Source organism: Pristiophorus japonicus, chromosome 4 (genome assembly GCF_044704955.1).
Source record: "Pristiophorus japonicus isolate sPriJap1 chromosome 4, sPriJap1.hap1, whole genome shotgun sequence".
NCBI classification, from domain to species: domain Eukaryota; kingdom Metazoa; phylum Chordata; class Chondrichthyes; family Pristiophoridae; genus Pristiophorus; species Pristiophorus japonicus.
The window spans coordinates 163,447,254-163,461,730 of record NC_091980.1 but is presented as its reverse complement, the minus strand read 5'-3'; the positions used below and the strand labels follow the sequence as shown (position 1 = coordinate 163,461,730).

The following is a 14,477-nucleotide window of genomic DNA, read 5'->3' as shown; positions in this document are numbered from 1 at the left end:
TCAGCCCCCATACATTGCAACAAATTGCATACACCCAGATGGAGATATAACACAGCCATCACCTGCGCACATGCACCTCACTTTCCTTCCCACCCCCCCTTCCTTCTTGCTCCACGGCGCCTGGCCGAGGAGCTCCTCAGGCTGTGCCTCATTGGGGGGGGGGGGGGGATGAAGGCAGATGCGTTGGTTGAATGGGTACAGGAGCGGGGGGTGCCTTGGGACCAACATTCTCTGATGCAGAAGCAGGATCTTGGTCCTTGCTCGCATCTGTCATTCACAGTGGTGGTGCGGAATCTAGGGGTGGAGTGCCGCGCTCTGGGACCACTGAGAGGGCTGTGGCTATTGCATCCAGGGACTCTGCTATGCGCGGAATGTGCTCAGACATGGTGGCCAGGTGTTGGGATATGTCCCCCAAAGCTTTGATGAGCTGGTCACCAACGTCTACAGTCCTCCTGGACAACCGAACCATCTCTCCGCTGTCATGTCGCACTCGTGGAACAGACCTGCCACATCCACGAGGCCTCCGCAGGGTCTGCGCTGTCCTGGGGACAAATGGGGTGCCCTGTGGAGAGGTATTTGGGGCCGACACCTCCAGAGTGGAGGCGGGAATGACCGGAGGACCAATAGATGGCCTTGGGGTGGAATGGGTTCTGGAGTGTGGCGATGCAGGTTCTTTGAAGTCCGCGCTCTCATCTGTCGAGAACAGACCCAGCGGATTGATGGGCAACAATCGGAGCTCCTCAGCACCAGATGTAGTAGGATCATCCGCCGACTCCTGCCCCGTGCCCCCACCTTCTGGCCTCTGTGGCCTTGCCTGGGGCCGAGCTGCTGGCTGAGCTGCAAGACACAAATGAGGTTGTTAGAGGAGAAGGGTGTGCTAGGGTGACAATGTGAGTCCAGCGCTACATGCAGCATATGCACGACAAAAACACCACAGCTCTCAAAATCATCAGACATCACATTTCATGACCTTTAACACATTATGGATTGCAATGATTTTCATAAGGCCACCATTATTTCTATGACACTTTTAGAAATTATCTGTCATATATGATTGGTCGGATATGAGTTGGTGTGGCATCTATTGATTTTTACATCGCGCAATGGTATAAGCTTTACTCACGTGGCATCACTTCAGGGGCTGCAGAGGCGTCCGTGGCTGTCCTGGGGTGCTTCCCCACGAACGCGTCGCTCCTCCATCTCAGTGATGTCGCTGGGGACTGGTGGTCCCCCACCCGTTCGCCTCTGCATGGAACTCATCGTCGATAGCTTCTTCTGTAAAAGGTGACAGGATGACATGGCATGAGATCATTGCAGGATATCATTGCTAGGTACTGTCACAGAGACTGACACAACATATACCCGACAGATGTAATCATGATTATTATGATAATTATTATTCTTTTCCTAAAGATGTACACCGTGACCGCAGGCTTTGAGTAAAACATTCCCGGTAAAAGTGTAAGACCTCACATCTGCTGATAGTCACTCATGACTGTTACAAATCAAATTATATAAATACATAAGCACATGTAAATCAATGTAATACTTACTGTTGCAGATCCCACAAGGTCGTTCCATCGTTTGCGGCATTGGCTGCCCTCGCGCACCTCGTTGGTCACCGATGAGACCACCTCTGCTATCTCGCTCCATATCCTCTGGTAGGCCTTTGGGGTGGGCTTCCCACGCCCTCCCTGTATCAAAGCATCCCAGCGTGACTCGACCTCCTGCAGTCGTGAGGCATTTGCCTCGTCCAAGAACTTCCTGGCTCTTCTGCGGCCTCCAATGTGCTCCTCTCCCACCTCACTGCTCTCTCCAGCGTCAGTCTCCATAATGTGCTATGATGCCTCCTCCTCTCCCTCCATTATAAGGCAAAGTCGGTAAAAATGTGGCTGTTAACAGCTACTTTCTGTTTACCTACTTGCTGTGAAGCTCTAAAATCTCCCTCCTTCCTCCCAAAGCAGCCACACCACACCCAGCCGCGCCTTCAGTCCCTCTGAGCTCCTCTCTCTCTGTCTCCTCTTCTGCACATGTCATGATCGCGGAATCGAGCATTGCCATGCCGTTGCTAAGGACGGCCACACTTTACAGCAGAAGATCAGAAAAATTTAACGCTACCACCCATTTGATATCGCTCATGGTAATGCCCATTTTCAAAAATGTAAAGTAGATGTTTTGAGAAAGGGCGAGAAGCTGGCGATCTGAAAACCCTTTTTTACCACCCACGCTTGAAATAATGCCCATTTTTGGGCAATAAGCTCAAAAATGGAAGTTCTAGCCCATAATGTTTTGTTCAGAATTAATAAATTGTCCTCCAAAAACTCATATAAAAAATTCAAATTGGCCACAACATGATTAGATGGTTGTTCAGATTTTAAAACCACCTTAAAAGCAGTCACAGATTAAATCAAAACTCCCAGAATTTGAAGCAGCCTTTTATATGAAAAGTGCTCTGATTTACAAAATGGCTTCCATGGGTTAAGGTCAGGTGAATGCAACTTTTTTCAGTGATTGTTTGGGTGATATATGAGCGAGATGCCAAAAGTAACACTCGGCGATATTCTGGGCGGTTTCTGGGCGTTAATTTCCATTCTAAACAGTATTCTCTGCGGTGCACTATTGTTGACGTCATAATTTAAAAAATATATAGGCAGGTAGTTTAACTAATTCTCGGCATTAACGTTATGCTGAAACTAACACTGCCGATAAATAGGCGTTAGTTTCCATTTTTAGGGCAAATGGGCGATAAATGGGCATTATACTTCATCTCGGTGGTTAAATGGGCGGTAAGTGGGTGGTAGTGAGGCAAAACTGATGGAAAGTCTATCCCCGACTTATTTTGCCATATTTACAAATCAAACTTAACTGCTTGTTTTCTGTTTCGAAGAGGATACCTTCGCTCTCTTGAACTGAACTTTCCAAACTTGGTGTCGAACTTAGACTCATTCTAGGCTGAGCCCGAAGAGAGTTTATCTCCAAGGGCAACCCTTGAACTGCATTTTGACTCTCTACAACTTCAGACTGTTTGTCTGCCTGACTCGGACTCAGATTTAAATTCTGACTCCTTCTTGGACTTGTTTCTAATACATCTGATGTGGGATTTGCTACTGGTACTTTACTTGTAACAAGACTATCTGACTCATCAGAAATAATTGAATCATTCCAACTTTCAACTCCTTCCACGTCTGTAGGTAAAGTATGATCAACATGAGCAAACCTAACCTGTCCATGATCAAACACCTTGACCAAATATGTGCGAGGACCACTTATCTTCACTACTCTTCCTGGTAACCACTTTAGCCATTTATGGTGATGGTTCTTCACTCTCACCTTCTGATTCAATTTCACACTTCTCTCTCTCTACCTCTATCATGATTTTCTTTCTGTCTTAATTGTTTTTTTTCTACTGACTGTGCCAAGTTTGGCTTGAACAATGAGAACCTGGTTCGTGGCTTTCATTTGAGAAACAACTCTGCTGGTGTTCTACCAGTAGTTGTATGAGGAGCATTACGATAAGTAATTAGAAAATTTTCTAGTTTGTGGTCCAATGACAACTGCTGTTTCTTTCAATGTGGATCCAGCATTTGCTTAAAGAGGGCACATTTTACAATTTGTACATTGTACTCTGCTGCATCATTTGAAGCAGGGTGGTACGATGGAACTTTGGTATGTTTCACACCATTTCTGCTCATGAACTGAGCAAATTCTACTGTCTAAAATTGTGGCTGGTTATCAGACACAATTTCTTCTGGAAGGCTATATGAAGAAAACAATCTTTGCAAATTGTCTAGTGTTTTACTCATTGTTATTGGCATCGGAAACACTTCAACCCACTTCGAATGGCAATCAATCACGATGAACAATTGTTTTCCTTCTAGCTCAGCAAAATCTACGTGTAATCTTTGCCACACCCTGGGAGGCCATTTCCATTGCTGTAATGGTCCTGATGGTGGTTTCTTGCTTACCGATTGACATGTTGTACAATAACTGATGACGTACTCAATGGGCCTGAAATTCCGATCGAGATCTTCCGACTGCGCCCGTTTGAACTTCTGATCCTGAGGCCTTCACTCCCTTCGCATCGGAGCGCGTACACGTTGGGATGTCCGTATGCTGGAGCTGGAGTCACATGGCTCTGGGCAGCCAATCAAGGTGCAGTATTTTCTTATTCATAATAATGGGAACTCCATAAGTTGGAGTTCCCATTATTATGAATGAGAACCCCCCCAAACACACAAAACACTAATACAAAATAGAAAAATACACTACATATTTAAGATTCATTTAAATTAAAGTTCTTAATAAAAAGTCGGGAAAATATATTTTTTATAAGTTTTTTAAATTATGCCTTAAAATAAACTTACCATCATGGGGGGAAGGTTTTGAACAATAAAATGTGTTTTCTTAACTTTTTAAAAATGTTTTAGTGTATTTTTAAACACTTGCTCCTGTAAAAGTAGGCTATATGCCTGCTTTTTCAGGCGCAAGATTTTTGAGGACATTTGCTGGGCAAGATATGCGTAAATATCGCAAATCTTGCCCTGCAAGTGTCCTCGCTCCCAATATGCATGAGATCTATCAAGCCAGAAAATTGACAGATCAGAAAAGCCGGTTTGCAGCGCATGCGCATTGCGCGCTGAAAACTGGCTTTTCCGATGCCTTCCCGAGTCCGTAGAAACTTCGTACGGACCAGCGACATCGGAATTTCAGCACCTATATCTTTATCTGGATCTGGCCACACTAAGTAACTGCGTACAAAACTCTTGGTCAAGCACATTCCCAGATTCTGGTTATGAAAATCGCCTAATAATTTGGATGTGAACTTAGATGCAATAGCTACTCTTGCACCCCACATAATACAATCTTTCTCCACTGATAATTCATCCCTATGAATGAAGTATGGATGAATATCTTTCTCTGATTTTGCTATCCATTTGCTCTGTAATCTTACACCTTTGACATAACTGGGTCACATTTGGTTGCTCTACCAATCTCTTCAGCTGTGACTGACAGTTCATCAATGTATGAAAAATAGAACACCTCTTTCCTATTGTGTGTAACTTGTGATAGGGATGGTAACCTGGCTCTCGCATCAGCATTACCATCTGACTAAGGTACAACAACAATGGGTGTAGCCCAATTAGTTAGATCTACCTTAGAGATAATGTTCTCAAAGGTAGTTCACATCCAAATTATTAGGCGATTTTCATAACCAGAATCTGGGAATGTGCTTGACCAAGAGTTTTGTCGTCTTTTGAGTTCTTGCTCATCTTTCTCCTTGAGTGCGTATGGTACGGGACATGGCTTGTAGTAAACTGGTCTGACGCCCTTCTATACTCTGACACTCACCTTGAAGCCTTGAATCGGACTGCGTGTTTCCCAGAACACCTTCAGATACTGCTTGATGACATCATCCTTCGATGCAAATTTCATTTCAATACGAAAAATCTTATTCCAATCCAGCATCCGTGAACTTAACCAATTTCTACCTGTAAGCCAGGCTTGTCTCCTGCCACTACAAACAGAGGCAAGCTCTGAAACTGATCCTCGTACTTCACCGGCACAGTGATACGTCCTACTACAGGAATGTTCTCTCCTGAGTAGCCTCACAGCTCTATCTTCACCTTCTCCAGTGGAAAATCACTCAACTTGTTGAGATATAACGATTCTGGTACTATGCTCTGTGTCGATTTCCATGGGTATCCTGGTTCCTGCAACATCTACTTGGATGATGATATTACGTGAATCCTTGTTAGATACCCTTGTGCTCCTGATTACATTTATCTCCAGAAACTCCTCATCCTGTTGCTTCTCTTCAATGCTATGTAGTATCTGGTGATTTCTACTTCTAGCATTGAACATTGATTTACTCTTCAGTTGCCATGCCTTTGCAAGATGCCCTGTTTTCTTTCAGAAGAAACAGTTTTGAGCAATGTGTTGTCACAGAACCTGTCCGCAGGCCGGGCCATAAAAGAGCTGGAGCATACCACTACAACTTCCAGCGCGAGCTGACACAAATGGATGACGTCATCAGGACCCAGGTTGCTGTTTGGAGCATGGGCTGGAGATCGGTGGGGTCTTGGGAAAGCAGAGGAGCGGGAAGGTCATGGCAGAGGTGCGGCGAGAGATCGTGGTGGATGTGTGGCAAATGATGTTAAGGGGCCCAGAAGAGCTGAGGGTCCAGGGGCAGCACGGGTCAGCCCACACTGTGATATAAGTGTGCACTAGGTCCGTGCAGCATCGCAAGTCTCTAATCATCCTGGTTAACCCTTGCCACTGGATAAAGGCCTAGCTCTGTCAAACCCGTATGGTGGCTGATGTGCAACAGTCACCACACATTATAAAAATCCACGCACAAGCATCTTCCACCCCTTCAATTGGAGTTCAGGTCTTGAATATCAGGTCCTTCATTGAAACATCTGTGAACTCATGTGGAAGCAAGTCTTCCTCATTCGAGTGACCGCCTCTGATGATGATGGTGGTGGTGTCCCAGGCAATGATAGCATGACTTCAATTCACTGTTACCGTGGCCATTTGCTGAGGCCTTGGGGCCCAGCTGCCTTTTACCTTTAACCTGAAGGTGATTAACCTGGATTGGCTGATGATTGGAAATGGCACAAAATTCTCAGGAGTATTGGTCGGCCATATAAATCGACATCGTCGGCTGGCAAGCGAAATCAAAAGTCAAGTTAGGGGTTATCAATAACTTCCTTCTGATTGCTTCATTTTTCCTCCCACAAACAAAGCGGGAACACAATGCTCAGTCCTGAAAGTTTCTGAAATGACAGTGAATGGATAGCTTTTTTCAAGCTACAATATACTCACTGGTACACTCGTCAGTTAATTGATTTTGTTTCCAAAATAATAACTGTCAGCAATTTGTAGAGGCTCAGGACTGTAGTGGTATTTTACCTTGCTTAGAATCTCCATCAGTGGTGTGTCCTTGGGCTTGATGGGAACAAGCAAATTTTTCAGGGTTTCATATACCTCGAGGCCTGCTTCAGTCAAGAAAAAAGCCCATTTTCTTTCGAACCACACGCGGTTACGGTTTTCGTCATCGATGACCTCAACGATACCATTCGCAGTGAAAAAATATTTCTAGCCACTCCACTTCCCTCCGAAAGTCTCTCGGTCATAATGGAACTCACCCAAGCACCCTGTTATTCCCATAGGCGCGGCCACCTGGACTCGAAGTTCAGCCAGGTCTGCTTGAAATTTACCGTGGATTTTTAGCAATTCTGCAAAACAAAGAAGCCCTCAAAGTCTCTCTGTCAGTTGGCAGAATTATCCACTAACAAAAATTTCAGCTAGGAATCCGATTATGCTATCCTATGTCACCAATGTGATATATTTGTTAGGCTATCACAAACACACACACACACACACACAAGATGGCACTACAGGAACTTGTCATGTGACCTTGCCACGTGATCCTTTTATTATATTTACATCAGCAGTTGCATTACGACAGTAGTCCACTAGGTGGAGCAGTAGTTCACTAGGGCGAGCTCTAACTTAAACCAGGACTTCCTGGATTTGAATAACTGCAACCACAATCGGGAAAAAAACCTGTGATACATGTGAACAAATCAGTGGTTGTTTGAGCATCACTCAACCATTACCCCCACACCCCAAACTTTGCAGACAGCCGATGATTCTTGAAATAGTTTTTGAAATGTATTTGAGAGGGCTCAAATCAAAGACAGAGAGTGAACTGCTAAAATGGAATTAATTGCAAAATAGAGGGCATCAAAGTGCAGGGAAGTTCGGAGAGGGGATCAAAGTGGGGGACCCCAGGGGGGGAGAGGAGATCGGAGAGGGAGGAGAGGCGCTCAGAGTGGGAGAGGAGAGGAGTTCAGAGCGGGAGAGGAGAGGGAGGCGAGGAACTTGGAGCAGGAGAGGAGAGGAGCTCTGCGATGGGAAGGTGAGGAGCTCAGAGTGGGGAAGGTGAGGAGTTCTGAGATGGGAGGGGGGAGAGAAGCTTGCCGGGGAGTAGAAGGTCAGGATCTCTGGGGGCGGGGGGCGGGGGGGCGGCGGTGTGTTGGTCAGGAATTTCAGGAGGGAAGAAGGTCAGGAAGTTGGGGGAAGAAGGTCAGGAACTCGGGGGTGAGGGGTGGGAGGGGGAAATCAGAAACCCAAGGGGAGAAGGTCAGGAACCTGGGGTGGGGGAAGTGGGAGAAGGTGGTCAGGAACTCGACATGAGAAGTTCAGGAACATGGGGGGTGAAGTTCATTGAACTCAGGGAGAGAAGGTCAGGAATGTACTCAATGACTGAGCCTCCATAGCCCTCCGGGGTAGATAATTCCAAAGATTCACCACCCTCTGAGTGAAGAAACTTCTTATCGAAGTCTGAAATGGCTGACCCCTTATTCTGAGATTGTGAGCCTTGAAGAGGGAAAGAGAGGGAATCCGATGGAGAGAGCGAAGAGGATGGGAGGGTGAGAGAGGGGGGGAGGGAGAGGGGATCAGAGGGAGAGAGAGGGGGAGAGAGCGAGGGATCAGAGGGAGAGAGAGTGAGGGGGATGGGAGAGAGAGAGAGGTGGAGTGAGAAGGGATCAGAGGGGGAGAGAGGGGGTCGGATTGAGAGAAGGGATTGGAGGAAGAGAGAGGGGGAGAGAGGGGGATCGGATGGAGAGAGAGAGGGAGAGGAGATCCGAGGGAGAGAGAGGGGGAGAGAGAGAAGGGGAGAGAGGAGGGATCGGAGGGAGAGAGAGAGGGGATCGGATTGAGAGACAGGATTGGAGGGAGAGGGAGATCGGGGAACGGGAGGGGGAATCAAAGGGAGAGAGTAGTGGGAGAGAATGGATAGGAGAGAGAGAGAGATGTGGAGAGAGGAGTGAGAGAGGGGGGATTAGAGGGAGAGAGAGGGGATCGCATTGAGAGAAGGGATTGGAGGAAGAGAGAGAGAGAGGGAAATCAGAGGGGGAGAGAGAAGGGGATCAGAGGGAGAGAGTGGGGATCGAGAAGAGAGTGGGGGAGAGAGATGGCATGCGGGCGGGATTATAGGGAGAGAGAGGAGGAATCGGGGGCTGAGGAGGTGGAGAGAAGGTGGAGGTCAGGCTCCCGTTTGGGGTGGGGGGGAGGGGCGGGGGGAGTCGGTCACGAATCTGGGCAGCATGAGGGAGGAGGTCATGAACTTGGGTGGTAGGGGGAGGAGGTCAGGAACTTGGGTAGTAGGGGCAAGAACTTGTTTGCGGATGGGAGAAAGTCTTAACCCATGAGACTGAGCCCTGTCTGTTCCAAATGAGCTTTGTCTGTCTGGTGTCTGCAGTCAGAATGGCTCGAATTACACTTTGCAAAGTAACTAATTACATAGGCAAGGAGGATCTCATTATGAATTCCAGAGAAAATGGAAACAAAGAAAATAGGTGCTGGATTAGGCCATTTGGCCCTTCGAGCCTGCACCACCATTCAATAAGATCATGGCTAATCATTCCCTCAGTACTCCTTTCCTGCTTTCTCTCCATACTCCTTGATCCCTTTACCCGTAAGAGCCATATCTAACTCCCTCTTGAATATATCCAATGAACTGGCATCAACAAGTCTCTGCAGTAGGGAATTCCCCAGGTTAACAACTCTCTGAGTGAAGAAGATTCTCCTCATCTGAGTCCTAAATGGCCTACCCCTTATCATATGACTGTGTACCCTGGTTCTGGACTTCCCCAACATCGGGAACATTTTTCCCGCATCTAACCTGTCCAGTCCCGTCAGAATCTTATATGTTTCTATGAGATCCCCTCTCATCCTTCTAAACTCCAGTGGAAAAAGACCGAGTTGATCCAGTCTCTCCTCATATGTCAGACCAGCCATGCCGGGAATCGGTCTGGTGAACCTTCGCTGCACTCCCTCAATAGCAAGAATGTCCTTTCTCAGATTAGGAGACCAAAACTGAACACAATATTCCAGGTGAGGCCTCACCAAGGCCCTGAACAACTGCAGGAAGACCTCCCTGCTCCTCTACTCAAATCCCCTTGTTATGAAGGCCAACATACTATTTGCCTTCTTCACCGCCTGCTGCACCTGCATGCCAACTTTCAATGACTGATGAACCATTATACCCAGGTCTCGTTGCACCTCCCCTTTTCCTAGTCTGCCGCCATTCAGATAATATTCTGCCTTCGTGTTTTTGCCCCCAAATTTATCCACATTTATCCACATTATACTGCATCTGCCATGCATTTGCCCACTCACCTAACCTATCCAAGTCAACCTGTAGCCTCTTAGCGTCCTCCTCACATCTCACACTGCCACCCAGTTTAGTGTCATCTGCAAACTTGGAGATAATGCACTCAATTCCTTCATCTAAATCATTAATGTATAAAGTAAAGAGCTGGGGTCCCAGCACTGAGCCCCACGGCACTCCACTAGTCACTGCTTGCCATTCTGAAAAAGACCCATTTATCCTGTTTCTCTGCTTCCTGTCTGCCAACCAGTTCTCTATCCACGTCAGTACATTACCCTCAATACCATGCGCTTTGATTTTGCACACCAATCTCTTGTGTGGGACCTTGTCAAAAGCCTTTTGAAAGTCCAAATACACCACATCCACTGGTTCTCCCTTATCCATGCTACTAGTTACATCCTCAAAAAATTCCAAAGATTTGTCAAGCATGATTTCCCTTTCATAAATTGATACTGACTTGGACCGATCCTGTCACTGCTTTCCAAATGTGCTGCAATTTCATCCTTAATAATTGATTCCAACATTTTCCCCACTACTGATGTCAGGCTAACCGGTCTATACTTCCCCGTTTTCTCTCTCCCTCCTTTTTTAAAAAGTGGTGTTACATTAGCGACCCTCCAGTCCATAGGAAGTGATCCCGAGTCGATAGACTGTTGGAAAATGATCACCAATGCATCCACTATTTCGAGGGCCACTTCCTGAAGTGCTCTGGGATGCAGTCCATCAGACCCCGGGGATTTAGTGGCCTCCAATTCCATCAATTTCCCGAACACAATTTCCTGCTAATAAGGATATCCTTCAGTTCCTCCTTCTCACAAGACCCTCGGTCCCCGAGTACTTCCGGAAGGTTATTTGTGTCTTCCTTCGTGAAGACAGAACCAAAGTATTTGTTCAATTGGTCTGTCATTTCTTTGTTCCCCATTATGAATAAATTCACCTGAATCTGACTGCAAGGGACCTACATTTGCCTTCACTAATCTTTTTCTCTTCACATATCTATAGAAGCTTTTGCAGTCGATTTTTATGTTCCTGGCAAGCTTCCTCTTGTACTCTCTTTTCCCCCTCTTAATTAAACGCTTTCTCCTCCTCAGCTGAGCTCAGAAGTGTCCAATTTTTGCCAGAAAACAAATGTCAAACAATTGAGAACTGAGTGAAGAACACTTCCCTTAACATTTTGTCCTTCTAACGAAGCTCCGCTGCTGTCTGTAATCTGGATCTGATGTCATGCACACCAGGATGGCAGGAAGTGCCATGCAAGGTGGACACAACCCCACATGGTGCCTAGCGGCCTTCCAGTACCTCACTAAACGAGCAGGTTTAAGTCTAGTGGTTGGCAAGTTATTGACTGAGGCCGAGCCTGACCCTGGCTGACGTCAGCTTAGCTCAGTGCAGACTGAGAATTAACCCTACAACCTTCTGGTGTTACCTGTGCCGAGTGCTCAGTGTTCTTGGGCACTGGGTCATATGAGCAGCTTTGAATGTGTCCATGTTTTTGCTTCAGTGTTGTAAAAATTAATACAGCAAAGTGAATTTCCCCAAGCATGGCCCTTCGCCCATTAAAGAACCACAGAGTCCCATGTTATTTCGTTACCCAAAGCCGCTGCATTCTATTTGCTTACATGTATATCTCCAATCCTGAGGAACATTATCAAGGGGAAATCCAACAAATGCCTTATTAATTTAGATGAAAGTTGAAGGTGAGAAGTTTGTCCTTTGTAAATACCGGTTGTGATGAGAATTGAGCCCAAGGTCAGGTACCTGTCTGTATCAGGACTTCTCATTTGTGGCGAGCCCTCCTAAACCTGGCTTTTTACAAGTATGACATTGCTTCCTGTGATGAAGCTTTCAAAGAGAACCTTTGTTACGCCACTTCGTATGAGGTTCAGCTGTTTATTTCTGTTGTCAAAGGTATATTATTTTTTGCACCGAAGCATTACACTCGTAGGTCAGGTTTAGCTAGTGTTAGAAGCAGAGGAAAGATCCCTCTGTTGTGCACCAACAGTAACTGCAAGCTGAGCAGTCCTCTCCTGCTCCATTGTGATAGTTACCCATTTCCCACACCAGCCATCCTATGGCCTCTCTTAGATTTTCAAATTAAGGCTGAGTTAGGTGCAGTTTTGTAATGACTCAAGGGTCTTGTTACTGTAAACTGCCTCAGGTGTAAACTTGATCCATCTTTATTCGCGCCCAAAGTACACACATCACATCGTACCTGTGCTTATATACTAGAGACCGCGCACACGCGCGTACAGCCCGATGACCTCTGATAGTAGCGCATTCTGGTGTCTGGTGACCCCAAGCATCAATACATAACAACATCCTCCTTTCAAGATCTGAATATCAGTCTTTTTACAAATTAAGACGGTCTGGGACATTCCGCTCACGAGTTGATTGTCTCAGTTCAACTTCAGTTCTAGGCGAGCGTTCTGAGTCAGTTGTGACTGAAGGCTGAGTAAGCGATCTGATGGGAGTGGTAATGACCACATCAGAGACTGAAGGTCCAGGTTCAGTAATGACAGCAGAGTCCTCTGATGAATGAACATTGGTTTGTTGGTCACTGACTGCATCTTCCTCAAACGGTTCCAGTTCATCTGTGTGCCACAGTTTTACCTGATCAACATGTTTCCTGCATGTTTGCCCATTCTTGAGCACGACAATAAACACTCTGTTACCCTCCTTGGCTGTAACAGTACCAGCGATCCACTTTGGACCTTAACCATAGTTCAGTTCATAAACCAGATCGTTGACAGAAATGTCACATGACACAGCAACACGATCATGATACCATTGCTGACTTTGACATCCATTTACAACACCATCATTCAAATCAAGATGACCAAGAGAAAGCTTGGTCTTGAGATTTCTCCTCATCAGTAGTTCAGCAGGGGAAATCCCAGTAAGCGTATGAGGTCTTGTCCTGTAACTGAGCAATATACATGACAAACGAGTCTGCAGTGAACCCTGAGTTACACGTTTCATACTTTGCTTGAACTCCTGAAAATCAAGACTTGTGAAGCAAGATCCGTTGTCGCTCTATCCACTTTAAATATGCATCCACCACAGCAAAAAACATCTTTCTCAGGAATGGGCCCGCAAAATCGATGTGGATCCTTGACCATGGTTTAGATGGTCACGACCAAAGACTCAGCGGAGATTCCGCTGGTACTTTACTTAGCTGCATGCAAGTATTGCACTGGTACACACATGATTCCAGATCAGAGTCAATTCCAGGCCACCATACATGAGACCTAGCAATGGCTTTCATCATGACAATACCGGGATGAGTGCTATGTTGTTCACGAAAAAATTTTTCTCTACCTTTCTTCGGCATGTTGACACGATTACCTCACAGTAAACAATCTGACTGAATGGACAGTTCATCTTTGCGATGGTTGTAAGGTTTGGTCTCATCACACATCTCCATAGGTATTGCAGACCAATCACCACTGAGGACACAACGTTTCAAAATCGATAAAATAGGGTCATGGCTGGTCCAGATCCTAACTTGTTGAGCAGTGACAGGAGTTCCGTCACTCTCAAAAGCATCCATTACTAACAGTAGATCTGCAGGTTGAGGTGTCTTCATAGCAGGTGTAGGCAAAGGCCGATGACTCAATGCATCGGCACAATTCTCAGTACCAGGTCTATGACGAATAACATAATCATAGGCATACAATGTCAGCGCCCATCTCTGGACACCAGATGATGCATTGGTATTAATACCTTTGTTTTCCGAAAACAGTGAAATGAGTGGCTTGTGATCTGTTTCAAGTTCAAAACGAAGACCAAACAGGTACTGATGCATCTTTTTTACCCCATACACACAGGCCAAAGCTTCTTTTTCCACCATGTTGTCGGCTCTTTCCGCTTTTGACAAACTTCTCGAAGCATACACAACAGGTTGCAGCTTACCTGACTCATCTGCTTGTTGGAGTACACAGCCAACCCCACATGATGAAGCATCACAGGTCAATACAAGACGCTTACGCGAATCATAATGAACAAGCAACTTGTTTGAACAGAGCAGATTCTTAGCTTTCTCAAAGGCTCTATCTTGAGACACACCCCAGACCCAGTTGTCACCTTTTCTGAGTAGTACATGCAGTGGCTCTAATAAAGTGCTCAATCTGGGTAAAAAATTACCAAAGTAGTTGAATAGCCCAAGGAATGAATGCAGCTCTGTCACATTCTGAGGCCTGGGTGCATTTTTAATGGCCTTGGTTTTTGAATCAGTCGGCCTCATGCCATCAGCGGCAATCTTCCTTCCCAGGAATTCAACTTCAGGAGCCATGAA

At 46.0% G+C, this 14,477-nt stretch overlaps 1 protein-coding gene and 1 pseudogene across 7 annotated transcripts in view; one reads left to right on the top strand and one right to left on the bottom strand.

The window, feature by feature from the left end:
- The window catches only part of LOC139262718 (peroxisomal succinyl-coenzyme A thioesterase-like), a 74,529-nt pseudogene extending 69,063 nt beyond the window's left edge, over positions 1–5,466 (bottom strand).
- LOC139263147 (intelectin-1b-like) overlaps positions 1–14,477 on the top strand; it is a 393,914-nt gene that overhangs the window by 124,786 nt on the left and 254,651 nt on the right. The window lies entirely within an intron of this gene.